The following is a 24,939-nucleotide window of genomic DNA, read 5'->3' as shown; positions in this document are numbered from 1 at the left end:
GATCTACGACCCCCTTGGCCTTACTGGCTCTGGTTGTCTTGCCTGCTAAACTCCTGCTGAAAGAGCTTTGTAAAGAGCAACATGGTTGGGATGAGAACATTCCTGAAAGGCATGCTGATGATTGGAAAAATTGAAAAAAAGATGTTATTCACCTCACCAAGTTCCATGTGGACAGATGTCTGAAACCATCCGACTTTGGATACACTGTTGCAGCACGTTTGCATCATTTCTCAGATGCCTCAGAGCATGCATATGGCAATGTGTCTTATCTACTGCTAGAGAACAAGCAAGGCAAGAAGCATTGTTCTTTTCTGATGGGGAAAGCTAGTGTGGCTCCACTCAAACAGGTTACAATTCCACGACTCGAGCTGACGGTAGCAGTCGTCGCAGTGAAGGTAGACAAGATGTTACGTCAAGAACTTCAAGTTCCACTGCAACCATCTATCTTCTGGACAGACAGCACAACCATGCTCAGGTATATTGACAGTGAAACTGCTCGATTCAAAACGTTCGTTGCAACTGATTTGAGAAGCCACCAAGTCTCCTCAATGGAATTACATTGGAACAGCAGAAAATCCTGCAGATCAAGCTAGCAGGGGCCCGAAGGCCAAGAGTTTGATACAAGGAGGAACATGGATTAACGGACCGAACTTCCTGCTGAACGAAGAATGTGATTGGCCAACACAACCTATAGAAAGGAAAGAAAGCCTTCAAGATGACCCAGAGGTCAAAACCACAGTTACAGTCAACATAATCGAAGTCAAAGATAACATGGAACCAATGAACAAGTTGATCTACTATTACTCGGACTGGAATAAGCTAAAAAGGTCGGTTGCTTGGATTTTAAAGGCAAGAAAACTTTGCAGCAACTGAAGGATGAAAGATAGGAGTTCACAAGAACAATCAGGCAAACTGAAAAGGACCCTGAAAGGCAAAGGTCAAAGTTAAAACAGCATATGGAAAAATGCAAAACAACGACAGAACCGAAATCACTCACCTTGGATGATCTGGTCGCCGCAGAAAGGGAGATAATTTTGTTCAGCCAAAGACAGAATTTCGTAGAAGAAAGCAAAGCTCAGCAAAAAGGTAAACAAGTCACTTGCAGCAGTCAGCTGTTCAAACTATTTCCAATTCTTCAAGATGACATTTTAAGAGTCGGAGGAAGACTTAACAAGTCGGCTATGCCAGAAAACGTCAAACATCCAGCGATACTCTCTAAGCATAGCAGGGTCGCTAAACTGATTTTGAGAGACATACATCAAAGAACAGGACACTGTGGACGGAGTTATGTCTTGGCACAACTAAGATGCAAGTATTGGATCCCACAAGCCAATTCTGCCATCCGAAAGATCATCAGTAAGTGCACAGTGTGCCGCAGGATTAATGGAAAGGTCGGAGAGCAAAAGATGGTGAACCTACCTGAAGACAGCCTTATGCCTGACAAACCTCCTTTTACGAGCACAGGTGTTGATTACTTTGGGCCATTTGAGGTCAAGCGGGGCCGGAGTACAGTCAAGAGATATGGCGTGATGTTCACCTGCCTCACCCTCAGAGCTGTGCATATTGAAGTTGCAGACAGCCTTGATACAGACTCATGTATTAATGCTATTCGACGTTTTGTAAGCAGAAGGGGTCAAGTTACCATCATGCGCTCTGACAACGGCACAAACTTTGTGGGTGCTGAAAGGGAGATGAGAGAAGCCATACAGCACCTGGATAATGTTAAGATTGAAAGAGCTTTGCAACCAAAAGGAATAAAGTGGATATTTAACAGCCCAGCAGCTTCCCATCAGGGCGGAATCTGGGAAAGACAGATTCGCACAGTGCGAAGAATCCTTAATTCCCTGTTGAAAGAGCAAGCTGTGAATGAAGATTGTCTTCAGACAGTAATGTGTGAGGTCGAGAATATCATCAACGGCAGGCCGCTCACAAGTATCTCAGATGATGTGAATGACCTCGAGCCTCTAACACCAAATCATTTATTGCTGTTGAAGTCTCAACCCAGCATGCCACCAGGCATCTTCAGCAAAGATGACACATACACAAGAAAGCGATGGAAGCAAGTCCAGTATCTTGCAGACTTATTCTGGACTAGATGGACGCGTGAGTATCCTCTTCTCCTCCAGGAACGCCAAGACCAAGGAGAAACTTCATGGCTGGAGATGTTGTGTTACTAGTGGACAGCTCTTCTCCTCGCAACTCTTGGCTCATGGGAAGAGTAGTTGAACCATTACTGGATAAAAACCAAGACCAACATCTTGGAGAGACCTGTTAACAAACTGTGCTTGTTGGAAGAGGCAGCGTCAGGAGAGACGATTGAGTAAGAAGATGTGTGAAAAGCAAGAATCATAAGGAGCCAGTTTAAGTTGGACTGTTCAGAGATATTGAAAGTAGTTTGAATGTTTAAGTTGGTAATTGCTTAGTCTCCCTGCCTAACCAATTAGGGGCCGGGTAATGTAAGGGCCAATAAAGGTCAGTTAAGCAATAATAATTTAAGTTAAAAACAGTTAAAATTGAATGATGACAATTTCATTTTAATTCATGCAAGGCTTAGAGTATGTCAGTTTTAAATACATAATCATTAATGTGTAAAAGGTTAAAAACGTTTCTATGCTCTAAATTCTATGATGTGATGTCATCGTATAGTGGTAACTGACTTTGTGTACCTTTAGTTTCGTTTTTTAGAGTCAGAACATGGTGGAAGCAACACAGTCTTTTGACTGTGCGTCAGACATTGTAATTTGCTTTGTTGCCTTTTCTTTTTTATAAACATTTGAAAAGAGAAAGGAAGTTGTCATGTCTCGTCGCTCGCGTGGAAAAAGAGTGTTTTTTCGACTGACTCTAGAAGTGGTGCAGCAAAGATAGAAGAGCTAACAGAGTGCCACTACAAGACTGATGATAAGACAAACAGACATTTCACCATGTGTCTGTCGCTTCAATTATTGGTGTTGTTGTAGTTAGTTTACACCAACTACAACAACACCAATAGTGGAGACACCAATACCACTATATAGGCTTATGGTTCCTCTCTCTAGTACTGCATTCATAAGTGATTACTGGCACTCTGTTTTCAGTAGGCAAGGTTCTGAAACACAACATTAAACATCAAGCTAAAAATTCTCACCAAAGACCGATTCAGACCTCTTTTCTCCTGGGGGAGGTGGGGTGATATTAACATTAACTGCAATTGAGTATTTTTCACTTGTAATCATTACAGCTGCAATTACCTACTGTATCTGGCAGACTAACTGATCCTTCTATAATAGAAATCCAGTCCAGAGTAATATCCTGGGGGACGTAATCAGCTCAGTGTCAAATTTCTACCTTCATATGAAAATAGACTAGGGCTGGGTTCACACTGCACCATAGGTAGTAAGTAGTATTCTCTCCTCAACCTCATTTTCAGCCTTCATATTTTGGTGAAGTGGTGGCATGAAAAAGTAAGGCACATTAGAAATGAGCAGCTCCTGTTTGCGTTGTAGTATAGATAGACCAATTATCAACCTGGCCTAACAGTGCCAATATTCAGCATTTTATCCAGTTGTCTGTATCTGTGTTTTTTGGGTCTGGCTGCAGATAGAATTGATTTATGTAAAAATCCACTATTTTCGCTTGTTCTTGTTTGTCAAATGCACAACAAGGGCCAATAAAACTAAAGATCCTGCAGTATGCAAATGTTAAAGATGCATACAGCTCCACTGCCCTCCCTCCCCTGGGAAGGTCAGACCACAACCTCGTCCTGCTCTCCCCATCATACAAGCCTGTGGTTCAGCAGCTACCAGTGACACTAGCCCTTTTTAGATAGAAAAGGCGGCACATTTGCTCCAAGGCAAGGACGGCAATGTGCCGGCCTATCTTTTTAAAACCGAGGCATAATATTCCTCCTTTTCCAAAAGCCGCCTATGAGGTAGGTGTAAACATGTGACGTAACATGAAGCTCAAAGTTGGGCTGTGAACAGTGACATAGAATTTGTCTTCATAATAAGAGCTTTACATTGCACCCCATTGGAGTTTAGCTGGGTTCTTAGCGGGGGGCTTTTAATTTGAAAGTAGCGACCGTCCTTAGCTTGCCAACACAACGTCAAGCTAACATAACCAAACAGCTACAGAGACCGAGGAGACGCTCCTGGATCTCAGCGGCTGTCCAGTTGCTCATCTTAATGTCAGCGGATGAAATGATGGACTGACTGCTGTGATCAGCTGTTTCCTGGTTTTAAAACTCCTTGGCTGTGGGTCGCACTACAGTGTAGGTCATCGACACCTCCGCCCACCTCACACAGAGGCCGGCTCATTTACACCTCGTTTTTAGATGGCCAGCGAGGCGGAAATAAGTGTACCCTCCGAGGCGGAAAATAGGCGGACCGAAACAGACCCCCAATATGCCGCCCTGGTCTAAAACCGCGGACCGAGCCACCAAAAGGACGGGCAAATTGGCGGCTTGGTGCTCTGTCTAAAAACGGCTAGTGAGGACTGTGAGGAAATGGTCTCCCGAGGCCATGGAATCCCTGCAGGGCGCCCTGGAAGTCACTGACTGGGAGGCACTCTACAAACCACACGGTGATGAAATTGATGGCATAACTGATTGCATCTCTGATTACATTGGGTTCTGCATGGACAACACCATCCCCACTAAAGAGGTCCGCTGTTACCCAAACAACAAACCCAGCGACCTAAAGGCCCTACTTAACGAGAAAAAGAGGGCCTTCAGGTCAGGGGACCGTGCAGAACTCAAGCGTGTTCAGAGAGAACTAAAACACAGCATCAAGGAGAGTAAGGACAACTACAGGAGAAAACTGGAATTCAAACTGGAAAACAATAACACCAGGGATGTATGGAGGGGGATGAGAGAGATCACCGGCTTCCAGAGGAGAGTTGGAGTACCAGCTGAGGGAAACGTACTACGAGCAAATGAGTTCAACCTGTTTTTCAACAGGTTCGACTCCAGCTCCCCCAGCAGCCCCCTTGCTGCTTCTCTGATCAACCACCTCTGGACACAACCCCCCCACAGCACCACACCAACCCCTGCAGCAGACACCAGCTTTCACCACCTCCTGCTCCCCCACCCCCCACCACAGACTTTCTCACACCCCCCTCCCCCAGGACACTTGCACTTCCCCCACTACTGCCTACAAACCCCTGCAGCAGTCACCCCCGCCCCCCTCCCCCAGGACACTTGAACTTCCCCCACTACTGCCTACAAACCCCTGCAGCAGTCACCCCCCCCCCCCCCCAGACTGGACTTCACATCACAACCAGCCAGGTGAAGAGACAGCTGGAGAGGCTCAATCAGAGAAAAGCTGCTGGACCGGACCACGTCAGCCCTCGCGTGCTGAAGGCCTGTGCCGTCCAGCTCTGTGGAGTTCTCCAGCACCTTTCTAACCTGAGCCTCCACCTTCAGAGAGTGCCAGTGCTTTGGAAAACGTCCTGCCTTGTTCCAATGCCCAAAAAAGTACATCCTGTGGCACTGGATGACTACAGGCCGATTGTTTTGGAGAGGCTGGTTCTAGCACACCTCAGACCCCTAGTGTGCCCATCACAGGACCCCCTACATTTTGCATATCAGCCCCATGTTGGGGTTGATGATGCAATAATCTACCTGCTGCAGGAAGCCTACTCCTCCCTGAATAGACCCAACACTGCTGTCCACGTCATGTTCTTCGACTTCTCCAGCGCCTTTAACCCTATCCAGCCCAAGCTGTTGAAGGCCAAACTGGAGAATATGCAGGTGGATTCTCCCCTCGTCACATGGGTCAATGACTATCTGACGGGCAGACCGCATGTTGTGAGACTACAGAACTGTGTGTCTGACCGTCTGATCAGCAAGAAATTCTCTGATGATGCGGCATGTAGAGGGCGGGAGGGAGGATGAGTACAGGGACCTGGTCGGCAATTTTGTTAAATGGTGTGGGGAGAACCACCTGCAGCTGAACGTGGCAAAGACGAAAGAGATGGTGGTGGACTTAAGGAGGAACAAGCCCCCGTCCTCTCCAGTCTGCATTGGTGGGTCAGACATTGACATCGTGGACTCTTACAAATACCTGGGTGTGGTGCTGGACAATAAACTGGAGTGGACCACTAACACAGAGGCAGTTTACAAGAAGGGCCTGAGCCGGCTTTACTTCCTGAGGAGGCTCAGGTCCTTCAATGTCTGCAACCGGATGCTCCAGATGTTCTATGAGTCTGTTGTCGCGAGCACCATCTTCTTCGTCGTGGTGTCCTGGGGTGCGGGCATCAAGGCGAAGGATGCAAACAGACTAAACAAACTCATTAAAAAGGCAGGGTCTGTTGTTGGCTCCAAGCTTGTCACCCTGGAGGAGGTGGTGGAGGACAGGATGCTGGCAAAACTGCTGGTGATCATGGACAATGTCTCTCACCCCCTCCACGAAACTCTGGACAAGCTTAAGAGCAGCTTCAGCAGCAGACTCATTCAACCCCACTGCCTTAAAGAACGGCACAGGAAATCTTTCCTACCTGGTGCCATCAAACTGTACAATGCTTCACAGCAACACCGACGCAATTCACACAAATAACTTAAATGACTTATTATTTAAATCTTATAACTGTAATCAAAACTGCACCCTATCTCTCTTCATCTTGCACCTTACAAACCCACTAAGTATCTATCTATCTATCTATCTATCTATCTATCTATCTATCTATCTATCTATCTATCTATCTATCGTCAACACTCCATGGCCTTTCTCATGTCTTTGGCTACACGTCAAAAGTAACAGCCTATCAACCCTGAATAATCTGAATCTGCAAAGTAATTGAAGTCATCCAATAAATGTAGAGGAGTAGAAGTGCATGGTAGCCAGAAATGGAAACACTTCAAAATTGTACTTAAAGGGACAGTGTGTAACGATTACTTGCATTGATCCTTAAAGGTCCCATATTATGGTCATTTCTGCTTCTTGACATGGTTCCTTGATGTCTAAATGGAATGTTAGTAACATGCTTTGGTCGAAAAAAGCTGAAGGATTAAGTACAGCAGGGTTCTTGAAACACCAGTTTCACAGACCTGCTCCAGGTGGCCGGTTTCAGTGCCTTTCCCTTTAAATGCTAATGAGCTACTGCGTGCGCCGCCCACCTCTTCCTGTTTTGCGGCATCGGGTGACCATGGCAACAACTGAGTTTGCGGAAGAAATGGCTGCCGGACAACAGACTGCGGTGGAACCGAGCGGTGGAACCGAGCCGGAGTCCGACCCAAAACAACAAGAGGCACCAGAAGAAAGTCAGCAGCCAAGAATGAACGGATGGATGTTTCTCAGTGGTTGGTAGTTAACTTTGTTACCTCGACAATACTTTTATGTTACTGCAGACTAACGAAAGTTTTACGAGCTTACTGGCCGTCTGCCCCGCGTTGTTACAGATAACAGCCCCCTTCTCCTATCTCGAGTGTTTACATCATAAAGCTTAGCCAAACCTCGGCTGGCGGATGCAATTCAGCAATTTCCGTTACAAGAGAAAAGACATATTATTATTTACCTTTATAGAGCCAGGTAAGTTGATTGAGAACCTGTTCTTATTTGCAGTGATGACCTGTAATAAGCTACTGCCAGCAATTTTCAACAACTGTAGTTTTCAATAAGCCACAGATGCCTCCCATCACCTCTCTACCAGCAGAATAATTTTTTAACCAGTTACAACGGTTTATAAACTTTAAATATATTACCAAAGAAACAACGTGACGTGATTAGCAATCATAGTTTCCAATGAATAATAGAAATTCTGCATAAGAAAAGGTGTTCCTGTGGCAATTGTGAACAAATGCCTACAGAACCTGAGAATATCTGCTGTATGGAAATACCACAAGTAAGTGTGAACACTGGGCAAACATGGTTGTCATTTTGCAGGCTCTCTTTTCTCTAATCTATTGTCACTCACTTACCTTTCATAATTTCTAGGCTACACGAAGACTACAGCAGCTTCCTGAGCCACCATCATGCATGGTGGACCCTCCTGGCCTGTAACCTGTCTGCCTGAATGCATCTGCACTGCAGAATGCACTGAACATTTACCGGAAAGACTATGGACCTGTACGTCTGAGGGGAATAGTGCAGTAAGCTTTTAGTCACATAAATACTATTCATTTATCACAAAAGTGTTATGATGTCAAGTATGGAGGACCAAACCTGACATAAGTATAAATAAATAAATAAATAAATAAATAAATAAATAAATGCATAAATAAATAAATAAATAAATGCTGAAATAAATGTATAAATAAATAAATGCATAAATAAATATATGCATAAATAAATGAATAAATAAATAAATGCTGAAATAAATGTATAAATAAATAAATAAAAGTATAAATTAAAGAATAAATGCTTTTTATTTATTTATACATTTCTGTTCACCTACATTTATTTATTTCTGTATTTCTGTTCACCTACATTTATTTATTTCTGTATTTCTGTATTTCTGTTAACCTACATATATTTATTTCTGTATTTCTGTGTCCATAAGTAAACGAGGAGGTAGGAGGTCCTAACCTCAGTCAAGAGCATGATTGGTCAAATCGGAGAGCCAGACAAAAGCAAACGATTCCTGATCTCAAGCCTCCCTCTCTGTAACGTTGTAAACAGCTCCAGTTAGCTTAATGGCCTCGACCAGTGTGACAGGTTAACTGGCGTTCATTTTAACTTGCGAGGGTCCCAGATGTGCTGGTGGTGTGGTTTGAGAATCCTGTCTGGAGAGCCATGTCCGCTAACCAGGAAAAACATTCTGCTCATCGCTCCAAGTCATGTATATGTGTATTCGTTTTGACGTGGCTTGAACACTTCTATCCACACGGAGAAGCCGGGGCTGCGACTTGCAAACCACTGCTAGACGAGCGCTACAGAGCACAAATCGTCCAAAAGTGCATGTTGTCGGTCTCATATCTTTGTCTTGAATCTCTGTACTCTTAAACAACTCATGTGTGGAACAGTATCAAGCATTTGTTCACGCCGAGCGGCTCGAGAGAGGCGTGGACACCGCTGTTAGCAGTTAGCTGCTAGTTAGCTTTTAGCTGCTCGCTGTAGCGCTAAGAGCGTAGCGTCCAGGTTAACTGTTGACACATGTTACCACCGAGAGTGAGATACATGTCTAGGCTTTCCTATGAACCATTGTCGCTACTGGTGTTTGTATCACAGGTTGATCTGGACGTCTCACGATTTGCCACAGCTGATTGACCTGACGCTGAGCTCGGGCTGGATGTCAAAGTACTCTGCAGACTGTTTGACCAGCAGGCTGTATGACAGTGTACAGTTTTCACACTGACTTAGCTTCAGCTTAATAACGATGTATGCGGCTCGGAACGATGGCTTTAAGCGACCATTTGAACAGTGCGGAATGAAAAATGCCCGATGGTAACCTGTGTCACAAGGTAGCCTGGACGCTGCGCTACAGCGAGCAGCTAACAGCTAACATAAGAACTAAAAGGGGTCTCCACTCCGCTCTCGAGCCGCTCGGCGTGAACAATATCTCAGCCTGTTCCACCCATGAGTTATTTGAGAGTACAGACATTCACGACAAAGATATGAGACCGACAACATGCACTTTTGGACGATTTGTGCTCTGTAGCGCTCGTCTACATACACATATACATGACTTGGAGCAATGAGCAGAATGTTTTTCCTGGTTAGCGGACATGGCTGAGGACCCCTCTCTCTCCAGACGGGATTCTCAAACCACACCACCAGCACACCTGGGACCCTCGCAAGTTAAAATGAACGCCAGTCAAATTCATAACTATACCATAGCTACATGAACAAATGTCAATAACTGCAGCTAACAGTTAGCTGAGCGGGCTTGCTGGTAGCCAGCAACATTCCTGTACAGTGTACAGGAATCAGCGCAGCTAGTAAGGCAGAAGTAGTAGACCCTCATCGAGCACACTCCTGTAACCAATCATGCTCTTGACTGAGGTTAGGACCTCCTACCTCCTCATTTACATATGGACACAGAAATACAGAAATAAATATATGTAGGTGAACAGAAATACAGAAATAAAGTTAATACAGAAATACAGTTAATATTTCCAAACCAGTAATCAGATTAAAGTTATTTATTCAAGTCACTGTGCGTTACAATTATTTTTGTCATTTTCCTTAGTAAAAATATATATTTTTGCTTTCTTCTTGCGTCTCGGGGAGTGATGTCACAAGTCACATTTTTACCATGAGGATAACTCAGGTGTACATCACACAGCAACACAAAAATGGAGGGAGGAGAGAGATGCGCATTTTCCAGCTAGAAATATAGTCATTATTTGAGTTATTATAAACAAAAAAGCACAAATGCTTGATTTAAGGCCCGGCCCGGCACAACCCGGCCAAGGATAGTGGCGGGGTCGGGCTCGGGCAGAGAATCTAAACTCTATGTAGCAGTCAGCCATACACTCATTTTGCCCTGGCCTATGCCAACATATTCCAGTTTAGAAAACATTTTCAAATGCATCATTTCACAAAATCCTGAAAACTTAGATCCAGCTGAGGGTGTGTGTATGTACTGCTTGACCGACCTGGTTTCTGGGTTTGCATGTGGAGACCGTGTTGATCGCTAACTAGAGGCTCGCGGTTAGCATTAGCTTGGAAGCTCGCGTTTAGCGTTAGCTTGTACTATGTGACACTGCTTGGTTAGTTCGTGTAAAATTGCTAAATAAACACAGCTAAATATTTTGTACATGCAGACATTTCCCTAGGAAACACATTACATAATGTGCAAGATCAGAAACGTACTACACACAATGATTCAGCTGTAGCACTAACTTGTAACGTTAGCGGTTAGCTGCTAACCTTATCTCACTGGCAAAACACACTACATCACCCACGAGTTCACCCTTATCTACAGAAACACACAGCTAATTATTTGTATACTTACATGTCCCTTATCTGCAGGTATTCCATGCAAAGTTGGAAGTTCCCCACCGTTTAGAAAAAGTCTCCTGACTACTCCTGCCTTGTACTGACCGAGGTTGGAGAAATAGTCAGTCTGGAAGTGGGTAGCACTAGGCCTGGGCGATAAACTGAAAATTTACCGATACCGAAATTTACGACGATAACCGACATCATTTTGGCCATGTCGGTATATTCGGTGCCATAGGCATAACATCCACTAGGGACAGGGGACATGTTAGGTCCACTTGATTAATCTACCCCGGCATATAGTGATGTGCTTATTTTACATCAATTTGATGGCAAACTCCGGCCGCTGATGCAACACCAGCTATGCCAGGTTGCTGTGAGACGCGGACAGTTTGTGTAATGACGCTGCGTTCAAAGGCTGCAACAGGCCACTGTCTTCGGCCGGGCCGGTCCATTGATCAAACATTTGTGTTTTGTTTTTTATTCACTCAAAATAATGACTGTATTTCCAGCTAGAAAACGCGCATCTCTCTCCTCCCTCCATTGTTGTTTGCATTTGTGTGTCTGCGTGGTCTGACACGTGAGTGTCCTCATGCTGGAAAACGTGACTTCTCGCGTACGTGACGTCACTCCCCGAGACGCAAGAAGAAAGCAAAAAATATATATTAATATATATTTTTTACTAAGGAAAATGACAAAACTAGTAACGCGTTACCAGCATCACTGATTGTGTAGCTTAAGTGCAACATGGAGCATGAAGATGTAAAGAAAAAAATAAAAACAGTAGAATTAACTTTGAGCAGGTTTGGAGGAAAGTCGGAGGTGTGGACCCATTTTAAACAAGTCGTGGGCCTCGATAATAACATTTGTCGGCTTTGTCGAGTGCATTAAGTGCGGCACTTGTTGCATTAATCATTAAGATTTCTGTAGTTCAAACAACTCGCAATTGTAGTCGAGAACGTCAGTTATAACAGCCCACGTATTAAACTGTTGTCGGGTTTAAATCGGTCTCGGCCTCATAATTACATTCAGTCTGTCAGGCCGGGCTCGGACACAACGTGCACGGGCTCGGGTCGGGCTTGATTCTAAGCTCTACTCGGGTCCAGCCGCCACTTTACTGAGGTTCACCCAGTGTGAGCAGCAGGAGGACGGTTAGCTCACCTCCCAGAACATAACACTGAATCGCTGGAAACTGATTTAGGTCATCAAATTACTTAGCATAAATATATTAATACAAAATAATTGCAGTTCTTTCAATATCTTCCATGTCATGGGGCCCAGTGACTCCAGCAGCAGATTGTATTAGTAAACTGGATGAATGAGACACAGCTATGCTTATTGTACTTTAGTGCTTCCTCTATTTTATATGAATATTAATATGCAGAAATCTTGATTTTTTTCTCTCAATAGCTTCCATGTCATGTGACCCACTGACTTCTGAAACAGATTCTGTGTCTATCAAAAATATATAATGATAAAGAAAATAGTGGTAAAAAAAGTTCTAATGCTCAAGAGGTTAACATATTATCAAGCAGCAATGTCAACTTCTCTACTATTTTGTCTCATGTCTTAGATTCTGATTCTGAAGTCCTCAAAATGTTTATTTATTTACATCCAACCTCTTCCACCACCTGCAGTACAACCATGTGATTCAATTCGAAGAATCGCAGAATTCTGACTTTAAAGTCAGAACTAAAAAAAAAAATTCATGTGTGGCCCTAATCCTCTTCCGTATATGTCATAGGCTACTTAGGGAATTTTTTTTTTTTTCTCTGGTTATAATGCTCTCACACAGCCATCATGAACTCCCCTGCATGGGCTTGGAATGAAGATTCATCTAATATTGTAAAGAAATACTATTTTTATTATTTGTCTCAAGAGAGGAGTTATCTAAGTCAGAGTCCTGCACGGGTGAAAAATAATGTACTATGTCGGACACAGATGCGGATCGGGTCGGACGCCTGGAGAGGCGGGTCGGGTTTTACGATTGCCATTTTCAAGGCGTCACTTATCATCAGTCATATTAGCGACACAAATGATAAGCACTTATATTTCATATGAGCTTCAAGCTAAATATCAAACATGCTAGTTAACGTCAAAGACTGCAGTGGAAGACGACGGTAAAATATTTCCTTTCTCTAACGCTGGATTTATTTATGCCTGAATTTTTAAGGTGTGGGGGCTTTTATTTTGCCGTGGCGGTGCGCCACAGTCAATTACATGAAGGGGAAACCCTGAATATGTGATACCTGTCACTGGAATATGATGATCTTATCCAATAATAATAATAATAATAATAATAATAATAATAATAATAATAATAATAATCTGAAGGCTTGGTCAATGGATGATGGTTTCGGGAAATGTCTGGCTTCCCTGACCCCGTGATTTGAAGTGGTAACTTCTTGGAGCTAAGCAGAGAAGTCTTTTCGAAGAGCGTGAATAGCTGCTAAAATTCCTTCATCACTGGCTTGGGTGTCGGAGGCTTCTGCTAGCCCATGGGCTTCTTCTCTTTACCTCTTGTACTGGGTTTACTTGACCTCATTTTGGATCCTACTTATGTCTTGCACTTATATCACTCGACTTAGACTTTTTACAAATTAAACAAATGGGTTTACTTATATGTAATGATACATTTTACCAGAGCACACGGGTTCTGCGACTTCTCACGACCACGTCATTACCAGAAATCCGGGATGACAGAGTTGAATGTTCATTGCAATGGCCAAACGGCCAAGCTCCCAATTTATGTTACCACAAAAAACTATCCTGCTACAATGGGGCGTGTGTGGCTAAAAAAAAAAAAAAAAAAAAAATCAGACTTGACTGGCAAGAAGTGAGGAAGCCATCACACAGTTCCACTCAGCTGCAGGCCATAATGGAAAAGCACAATGAGGTTTTTCGTGAAGAGTTAGGCAGCATGAAGAAAATTACAGTGAAGCTGCATGAAAAACCTGATAGTAAACCAGTGTTTATGAAAACCAGACCAGTGCCATTAGCCATCCGACTCAAGGTGGAGGCTGACCTGGATGATCTGGTCAAGAATGGTGTTCTAGGGGCTGTGACAACCAGTGAGTGGGCCACACTCATCATTCCAGCACCAAAAAAGGACAGAGGAATCCAGACCTGTGGAGACTTTAAGGTAACACTTAATCCTGTACTAACAGTGAAGCAGCATCCCCTTCCCCTGATTGACAACTCATTTGCTGGGCTGAGTGGGGGACAAAAGTTCAGTATGATATATCTCAACCAGGCGTACTTACAAATGTGCATAGAAGAGCAGTCACTTGAAATGCTGAGTATAAACACGCATAAAGGATTCTTCAGATACTATAGACCAGGGGTTGGCAATTAAGTTTGGCCTAGGGCCAGATATTTTCCAAGCCATTACATGGCGGGCCACAACCAAAACAATGGCTAATTTAATAATGAATTAACAGGGGATGAGGGGTGATAATGAAAATGATAGGCGCTCTTGAAATGACAGAGCAGACGCACTGAGACATTCAAGCGGTCTGATGTAGGTGAAATTTGTGGACTGACCATTGGGGGCGCTATTAATTATATGCCTGTTAAAAAAACAAAACCATTTCCTCTTGTTGCTGTTAGCTGGCAAAAATGGCACTATCAAAAAATCTCAAGAGAAAAGTTAACAGTGAAAACAGGATCTTTCATGATGAATGGACAGAGAACTATGCCTTCATCCTCCCTAGTTTTATGAATGCAAAGCCCACATGCCTGATCTGTAACGAGGGTGTCTCTGCATGCAAAGAGTACAATATTAGACGGCACCACGAAACGAAGCACGCTAATTTCAAGGTTGCGTTCCCTCAGAAGACAGAGGCACGAAAGCGCAAAATCGAAGTCCTTAAAGGTGCTTATGCACATAGCAACAGGATCCTGGTGCGAGGCCTTACATCCCAACAGAAGGTAACTAGTGCATCTCTGAAAGCGTCCTGGGTGCTCGAAAAGCACAACAAGCCATTCACTGACGCAGAGGTCTTCAAGGAGATGATGGTGACAGTTTTGGAGGAACTTGATACCAACAAGTCGATGGATGATGTGATCGGGTCAGTGAAACAGATGCCGCTCTCTGCGAGGTCCTCTGCCCGCCGCATAGAAGCGCTGTCTGATGCGGTGCAGGGTGTAATTATCGACGGTGTCAGTCACGCAAACTACTTTTCCTTAGCCGTTGATGAGAGCACTGACAATACAGATGTAGCCCAGTTGTGCATTTATGTGAGATACTTTGATGGGAAGGATTTCAAGGAAGAGTTGCTGTCTCTAATTCCATTAGAAGGGCACACCACTGGAGATGCTATATTTGCAAAACTGGAAGAGTTGTTTCAGTTGCATTCATTATCATTTGAGAGGGTTAACCTAATCGTGACAGACGGGGCTCCTGCTATGGTGGGAAAGCACAGAGGTCTGGTGAGCAGGCTGAAAGAACTCGCCCCCCAAATGCACGGGCTGCACTGCCTCATCCACCAAAGTGTCCTCTGTGCCAAACTGAATGGCGAGCTAAAGAATGTTATGGACAAAGTGATGAAAGTCATTAATTTTGTCAGAGGTACATCAAGCACCCAGCATAGGCTTTTCAGACAACTTGTGGCTGAGTCAGCAGATGCCGCCCACGATGACTTGCTGCTTCACAATGATGTGCGCTGGTTCAGCAAAGGGAAAGCGCTGGATCGCTTCTGTGCGCTACTGAATGAGATCAAAGCGTTCCTTGGAATGAGCAAGAGCAAGGCAGCAGCTGACCACCTTATCCTGCTGGAAGATGAAAAGTTCATGTCCAATGTAGCGTTTTTATCTGACATATTTGGCCACCTAAACCTGCTTAACCTTCAGCTACAGGGGAGAGACAAAACCATCGTGGACATGGTTGAAAAACTGGAGTCATTCACGAGGAAGCTGGAGATGCTTGAGGCAAACATATCTACTGGCAGGCTCCTACATTTCAGCACACTGAAGAAGACAGCGGGAGAAGTGACGGAGCTGATGGTTGACTTCATCAAGAGGCTACGAGCCAACTTCACTTCTCGGTTTGATGACTACTCCATCCCAAAAGACATCATTGACTTTATACGTGACCCAGCAGTAAAACCAGCCGACAACTTCTCCTCCCTGGCGAAAGAAATGATCCCCTCTTTAGATCAGGCTGCGCTGGAAATGGAAATAATTGACTTCCAAGCCACCTCAATTGTGCGAGATGCGCTCAGAAGTGCGGAGTCCGTGAGTGCCTTTTGGGTAGGCCTACTATGCCCCGAGGAATACAGCAACCTCAAGAAAGTCGCACTTTACATTCTGACAATGTTCCCTTCCACCTACGTATGTGAGTCGTCCTTCTCAGCTATGAATGCAATAAAAACGCGCGAGAGGAATAGACTGACTCACCAAAATCTCGAGAACTGCCTGAGGATTAAAGTGACGTCTATTTCACCAGATATCCAGCAAATAGTGACCAGTGGGAGATGCCACTTTTCACACTAGGTGAGTAATCTAAACCAGTTATTGTGTCTAAAATCTGGACTGTATTTTAAATGAATGTCTCGTTGTAGGCTAGGCAGATTTCAGGCAGTAAATGTAGCACGTCTCCTCTGTCGTTTCAGGGGCCGAGCACTCCACAGCCCATGGTCGAGTGGATTCAGCTTTTTTGCTGCGTACTTTTTTGCTCTGATTTGCTCCGATTTGACAGTGCAGTGCATTGTTATCAGTTTACATTTTTGGTGCCATCACAGTTATATAAAGGCCTAAATAACACGCACGCTATGTTTGAAACTCGTGTTTTACTTTTCACAGTTCTATGTACGTAAATGCCTATGTTTGATGTCTGGCCTGTTTGAAAGAAGTCGTGTTTTAATTTTCACTACAATATGAAGCCTATGTCCGTTGTTTGACTGACAACTTGTGTTTTAGGGACTAGTTTGGAATTTCAGCACCAGGCGCTGTCCACTGACTTCATTTGTTTTTGCATGTTGAGCATTCACGCTGCACCTCGCTGATGTGCTTATTCACTCACGTATCCAGATAAAAAAAATAAGCATTTAGATAAATTTTTCTGTTCTGGAAAATGAAGTTTCCAAATAAAGGGCATTTTTGAGACTGGCAGTCCGATTTTTAAAAAGTATACTTTATATTTTTATTTTCATTCTCTAGTTCAAACAATCTCACGGGCCAGATGTTTTTGCTTGCGGGCCACTTCTGGCCCGCGGGCCGCCTATTGCCGACCTATGCTATAGACTGCCTTTTGCCATCTCATCAGCTCAAGCACTATTCCAGCAGGCTATGGATCAAATCCTGAGTGGGTTACCAGGAGTGCAGTGCTACCTGAATGATATCCTGTGCCCTGGAGCTTATGATGAAAAGCATCTGTACAATTTGGATGCAACTCTTCAGAGACTGAGGGAATATGGGTTGAGAATCCGTCAAGAAAAATTAGAGTGATCCAGTCATCTGTGGAATACATAGGTCATTTGATTAATGCTAAAGGACTACATACTGCATCATCATCATCACCACCAAAACACAGCCATTGTGGACGCACCTCCACCCCAAAATGACAGTCAGCTTAAGTTGTTCTCTGGACTGTCGAACTATTACATTTCATACCCAACTTGGCACTACTGCTGCATAACCTGCTACGCAAAGAGGAAGCATGGAAGTGGACGGCAACTTTCAGGAGGCTTTTCAAAAGGCTACGGATGCGCTGATGGCATCAGAGGTTCTAACCCACTTCAACCCATCGCTTCCAATTCAGGTTGCCTCTGACGCCTCTCCTTATGGTGTAGGGACGGTGATTTCCCACATAATGCCGGATGGTGAAGAAAAGCCAATTGCTTTTGCATCAAGAAAATTAACCAAGGTAGAGACCAATTATGCTTAACTAGAACGAGAGGCTCTGAGCATTGTGTTCAGTCTTAGAAAATTTCAACAATACTTGGAATAGTATGGAAAGAAGTTTACGCTCTTAACTTACCACTGACCTCTCATGACCATACTTGGACTGTACACAAGAATACAATCACTTGCTGCATCCCGACTGAAGATGTGGGTGTTGCTGTTGTCAGGACACTGATATGACATCAAGTATCACAAGTCAGACTCTCATTGCAATACAGGTTTGTTATCCAGACTGCCGCTTCTTGTCACGAGGCCAGAGTCGAACACTGTCAACATTTTGTACATCACGGAGGTAGGAAAAGCACCCATTTCAGCTGTGCAGGTAAAAAAGGTGAGCAGAAATGACCCTGTGTTGTCTGCAGTCATGGACTTGATCATTATAGGACACCCTGTAGGTGATGATGCAAACTTGAAGCCGTTCCAGGGAAAGAGAGCAGAACTGTCTGCTCAGTTAGGTTGCTTGCTGTGGGGGAGGAGAGTGATTATTCCCCTGTCACTCCAAATTAAAGTGTTACAGCAACTTCATGCAGGACACAGTAGAATAGTGAGAAGCTATATTTGGTGATCAAATATGGACAAACACATTGAAGAGATAGCGAAATTCTGTTCATCTTGTCAGAAGGTATGAAACAACCCGCCCATAGCTCCTCTCCATCCCTAGGAATTCCCATAGGAGCCAAGGAATCATGTGCACATTTACTTTGCAGGTCAATTTGAGGGCAGAATGTTTCTTGTCACTGTTGATGCGCACAGTAAATGGCCTGATGTAGCTATCATGAAGTCAGCCACCACAGAGAAGACCATAGTGGCACTAGGAGAAATGTTCAGTCACTTTGGATCTCCTACACAGCTAGTCTCTGACAATGGACCTCAACTGGTTGGCGTGCAACACATTAGATCAGCTCCATACCATCCTGCAACGAATGGCATTGCGGAAAGTTTTGTCCAGACAACGAAACATGCATTGAAAGCATCACAAGGACAAGGAACACAAGGAACTACTGCAACAGTCCACATGCAACCACAAAGACATCTCACGCCAGCCTGATGTTTAAGAGAGATTTGCGTATCACCTTTGATCTCTTAAAAACCTCAGAAGTGAAGAACACTGTATAAAAGCAACAAGAGAAACAAATTATGTACAGAGAACATCAGGCAGAGAACAGAGTTTTCACTCGAGTAGAATCTGTGCTGGCCAGGAACTACAATCAGTGTGTTCACATGACACTCAAGAAAACCGAATTACTGGGTTAGTCCGACCATGATCGGATTTTTATGTATACACCTTAGTCTGACCAAAATCGGGCCGGATCGGATTTCTCACCTAGATTATTCGATTAGCAATCGAATAAACTCCTGCATGTATACATTCTATCAGATCGTATCGGATTTTGCGTTCTGCGCAGGCGCAAGATTTCTTTCCCGGGGCCGTGAGCCGGAAGTAGAAGGACGGCGACCGCGGCGTCTTTCCTCCGAAATCACCGCAAGAAAGAGCACCATTGTGCATCTAGTTTGTGTAATTATCATGTACACTATATAAGAAATGTACAAAGACTAAGCTGACTAAGCTGTGCATGTAAACGTACTGAGAGGCGAGCCTAAGGGTTTCTGCGACTGTTATTGCACAAATAGGATCAGTCTCATATACAGTTCAAACTGCTGATAGTTTTGAGAAGGCATGTGGATCAACTCCTACAGACATCACCAGCGTCTGTCTTTTGGAGATCCTACAGATGCACTTGTCAACCCACCAGATCATCCACCTCTTCAAGTGCAGAACTCAATCACAAAAGTTCCAGTTGTGGATGTGACTGGAAAAGAGACTGAGACACCCTCTTTTGCATCAGCACCTGAAGCAAACTCTCCATTAGAGACCACAGAGACTGATGTTTCTGCAGACCACCGATACCCCACCAGAGAGCAGTGGCCTCGTGTTCATCTGAGTTATTAGGCTAGATAGAAACTGACCTAAGTCAACAAGGCAGAATAACCCCCATGAGGCAATTTACCCTCACTCCTAAGATTGCATAATAATGAATAAATAAAAATGAAAAAAAGAGAAAGTTGTTGTAAACAAACACAGTTAGCTGGGCAGATGAAGAAAATGGGTAATGTTCATGTCTATTATGATTGTTAGTGTTATGTAATAGTGAAAACAGAAGAATTTGAGAGGACACTCATTTGTTATATTCTGTAGTAAGTCCATTGTAAGAAGGGAAGAGATTAATTTCAGTTACTACACGATCCGTAGTGGGAAAACCCCAATGCATTATGAGTAGCCTTTGACCCCAGGTTGTCGTTATCAGCCATGTGTTATGAAGTCATGTTGCCGTACGTACGTATATATATATATATATATATATATATATATATATATATATATATATATATATATATATATATATATATATATATATATATATATATATATATATATATATATATATATATATATATATATATATATCTCAAGTTCAATCAAGTTTCTTACTTTACATTATCATATCATTGGGTGGCATGATACCCAGTCACATTAAACTGGTCGCATTTTCATGGTTATAACCCAGGACTGTTAATGTTTCTTCTCATTTAAAACCTAACTAGTTTAATAAGACAGTTTAACTAAGAACTTGATACTGCTTGGTTGGGGCATTTCTTCCTAGACTCAAAGCTGATGTAGACTTAATGTCTCTCTTTAAAGTTGCTTATATCCATCAACACCTAACTCCCAGTCTAACCTGTGAAGACATGCTCTGCAGTAGTATCAGCTGCAGTGATAAGCAATTCAAGAGATGCACCAGCATCAGGAACTGCTGTGGTAGGGTGTACCATAGTTTTTCAAGGACAGAAATAGATCACAAGAAGACTGAGAAGCAAATCACCATGCTGTAGACTCGAGCGGCAATGATCAACCCATTAGTGGATAAAAAGAAACTCAGTTGGCAACAATTTTGATAATTGACTGATCCTAAGTCATTTTTTCAAACAAAAATATAAAACATTTGACGGGTTCCACATTCTTATATGCAAGGAATTTATGGCTGAACGCTGAAACTATATTTGGGTTTTGGACTGCCAGGTGGACAAAAGAAGAGATCTGAAGACATCACTTTGGGCTTTGGGAAGTGCTCACAATTTGACATTTGTTGAGTTATTGTGAGCCTCATTACCTTGTTCTGTGGGATAGAAATAAGCATTCAGCACAGGGCTCAGAGTATGTGACAAAGAAGTTGAAGTGCCTGCTTGTCTCCTGCACACAAAGCACTCGACCATGCCAAGGAGAAGCACTGAGTCTTTATTTAATCCTGGGCAGCCCTGCCTACAGGATGATGCAGAGGACAACCTGTTATGTAACACTCAGAATGCTGCTGCAGCACAAATGTCCATTACACGCCGGCACACTTAACTGCATGGATACACAACGCCACAAGCAGTGCCACGGACATAACTGCACAATGCCACTCAGAAACGGCTGCAGCAGGCGGCACTGGACATCAGTAAAGTGTAGCCTCAACAGAAAGACAAACACCTGAACCAACAACTGCACCTGTGCACACAGACATGCAAAGCCTAAGAAACATACAATTATTTAAAAAATAATAATAATAATAATAATAATAATAATGATAATAAATCTGCTACTGACAATACGCAGTGACGAGACTGCTGATGATGAGAGGAAGCGCCATGACAACACAGAGGGGATGGAATTTTGCTGGCTGGGATTTAAATCCGATTCTTCCTTAAACGATTAGGCAACGAGTTGAAAACTGTAATTAACTTTGAATAGCCTTTTACATATTAAAAACAAAAATACACACAATACAAAATATTTGAAATCGTTGTGTCGATTCGTGTCAACTTGTTCCCTGTATATTTAAAGAAACACAGCACCATTCCTCGAAATACGTAGCTCACTGCAATAGGCAAGAGTTGACGCCACACTCCGTTCATAAAAATGTCAATTTAATGCTCTTTGACTGTATCGATACTGTTTGGTAGAGCAGACTTTAAACTGCGCTGTAAATATAAAGCCCCACCGTTCGTTCATCATAATGGCAATACAATAAAGCAGCACTCTTAGCAATTATTGCTAAAATTGCTAAAACACAAGGTTAGTTCTCCGCCAGTCGTTCATCGGGACAGCTAAGGTACCAGTGTGAAGAAACTAATGCACAAAATGTAAGTGTCAGTGGACTAAACTTTCACTTACCGTCGTAGCCATTACCAACCTCCCGACTGCAGCTGGATCTGGATCCACAAGAGGACGCGTTTACTTCACATGTCTGACGCACATTCTCCAAATTCCGTCAAATATCCTGATTTCTTATGGTCCGGAAACGCTACTGGATAAATCCTTTCTAGATGAGTGAGCGCTGCAATCCTGTCTGATCAGCTGAGTCACACGGAGACCCCCCACCACACACACACACACACACACACACACACACACACCACACACATACACACACACACACACGCACACGCACGCACGCACACGCACACACCTGTGATAATCAGCGGTTAATGGGTCTAATTAATTACCACACCCCCAGCCTACTAACAGATTGAGGGACTATGTTAGTAGGCAGAGGAATAAAGTTTGGTAAAATTTTATTAAGCAATGAATCAGTGAACTCCTGATGCTGATGTTGTAGCCTAAGGCTGTAATACCCTAAAGACATTTGAACATGTATAATAAGGTATATTATCATATATTTCTCTTTTCAAACATGAATGTTTGTTATTTCAAGTCAGTTCAATTTTATTGACAGTAGCTGGTACTGGATGATAAAGTGCTTAACTTTACTGCAGATTTAATATACATTCAGAACGGATCACGTTACCTCACCTGCCTACACAATCGATAGTTTTATTTCTAACACTGCCATCTAGTAGCCCAAAAAAGACACATGCAAAAATGGAAACTGGTTCATATAATGATGTAAAAATTAGTTGATAGTGTTGTTATGTCTCACTAACAATCTTAAAGTGTAACAGAGTGTCAGTGTTAGTCATGTTACAGTTCAGGAAGTTAACCATTTACAGATACAATAATTCAGATACATACATAATGAAAGTTAAATACTGATTACTAAAAACACAAATTATAAAATTCTTACACATTGCAAGAAAATAGGACACAAATGAATGAATAAAAATAAACATTTTATGAAACTGAAATTCTAACTTGGTCAAAAATTAGGTATGCAAAATAAATATTGGACTGATAAATTATCAACCTGACAATAAATGAATATATAAATCATGAACAGAGCCAATGATATGAAGCAAAATTTCTTTCATTGACTTAATTAACAACAAAGAGTATGTGAGTTTTACCAGCAAATCTTATTAGAGCACTGGAATATTAAATCATACAAAAATTCACTTCATCAAAATCATTTAATCTTGCTGTAGAATATTTCCTTGAAACAACCAGGAAGCATCTGAACTGTGACTGAACTTACTAGACTGTTCATAAGGTGTCTCACTGACAATAAAATACATATAAAAGTAAAAAAAACATTCATAAAACAGTGACAAACAAGTGAGAACCAACATGAATTTTTTTTTTCTTTCTCTGTGGCCCTAATATTGCGTCATTTTATATATAGCCTTATAGTCTATGGGAAACTGTAAATTATCTAATGATAGCAACATCATCTGAAATCATAATTTATCCAAAATGATTGAAATTAATGATCACAAACGTTTAAATAATGACAGTGGGTCTAGTTATATGTGATAACAATGTGTCGTGGGCAGTGGAATAACTATTGGTTTCCATTTGTGGTGACTGCTGACTGAGATAAGGGATGAGATTAAATAGATCCTGGAACTTAACCTGGTCTGGAGAAGGCTAGCTCCACAGAATAAGTCTCCATGGTAACTTATACCATAACATATCCTACTGCCCCCTATCCCGCTTTTGTGCAACCGGATGACGGATAAGTTGAGCCAGGATAACCAAGATATCCCGGCTTAATCCCTTATCCTAGTTTTGTGCAACGGGCCCCAGGATACTTATGCGGTGAAATTTCTACTATCGAGTGTTGTTTTATATCAATTTAAAACCTGAGTTTTATTTTGAAAATTGACACTAAGTGTCATATAGCTTATTTTTGCACACATAATACTAGTTCACAGCTCGTGCCAAGAGCGTGCTCGTGCGCTCCAAGGATCACCCTCAGCTGCGCGTGCGTAATTCTGCCCTCCTTATCTGACTGTCTTCAAGCGCACGAGACAGAAGAAAAATCTTCTTCACATATCTACCAAAAAAAACCAAATTTATTGTTTCCAATCTGTAATTATATTTTCATTTTCCTGTCCGATTTTGTTCATGCACTGTAAAAAAAAACTAGTTGTTTCAACTAACAAAAGTTAGTGTCCGGGCTGCCTTAAAATTTTAAGTTAGCTGAACTTGTTAGGATTAGTTGAGACTATTGTGTAATGATTCAAAACAAATAAACTTTTCAAGTCAAATAAACTTGATCTATAGTTTACATAACTTAATCAAAATTCAGTTCCCATTGAATTCTTAAGTTTAGTCAACACAATCTTAATTTCTTGCAACAGGAATTCCAAAGCTGAAAATAATTAATCTACAGTTCACTCTACCTACAATGTCTAGTTTATCTGACTTTATGTTATGTCAACTTCATTATACATTTATATTTGAGTCAACTTTCATAATTTAGTTCTGTTTAAGATTAAATTGGAGAGGACTTCCGGGTCACGAATGGAGTAGACGCTCAGTGCTTAAGCTCCCGCAACATTTCGTTTTAACTTAATATTTAACACAAACTTTTCACTTGCAACTCGGCATTCGCCGTGGCTGTCATTCTGCTATTAACGTTACTCGGAGATAGAATGGCGTCCAAGTCGAGCAAGAAGGACAGAAGGAAAGACGACGAGTCAGCGGGCACTAGCATGGCGACCCTGACTAAACTACTAGAGGAGCACAGAACAGCGCTCTCCGCCGAGTTTAAGATGGCCATAACATCCCTCGAAACTAAGCTGGATTGTGTCCAAACAACCATTTCCGACCATGGACAAAGACTGACTTCTTTGGAAGCCAACGCGAACCAAGTCAGTGACAAATTGGGGGAGATGGAAGTTAAGTTCACCGCTCTGGAGGATAGCTACAACAAGCTAAAATCTAAAGCTATCAACCTTGAAT

The 24,939-nt window shown here is 42.6% G+C and overlaps 1 protein-coding gene across 3 annotated transcripts in view; it reads right to left on the bottom strand.

Moving 5' to 3' along the window:
* Positions 1-22,199, bottom strand: part of LOC115588334 (polycystic kidney disease protein 1-like 3) — a 112,000-nt gene extending 89,801 nt beyond the window's left edge. For all 3 annotated transcript variants that reach the window (XM_030430617.1, XM_030431346.1, XM_030429868.1), the window contains exon 1: positions 21,970-22,199. The gene's annotated coding sequence lies outside the window, so the exon portion shown is untranslated. The remainder of the gene's footprint in view (positions 1-21,969) is intronic.
* Positions 22,200-24,939: the final 2,740 nt, after the last annotated feature.

This window comes from Sparus aurata, chromosome 1 (genome assembly GCF_900880675.1).
Source record: "Sparus aurata chromosome 1, fSpaAur1.1, whole genome shotgun sequence".
NCBI classification, from domain to species: domain Eukaryota; kingdom Metazoa; phylum Chordata; class Actinopteri; order Spariformes; family Sparidae; genus Sparus; species Sparus aurata.
The sequence above is the reverse complement of the archived record's forward strand: the minus strand, read 5'-3'. Positions and strand labels throughout refer to the sequence as shown.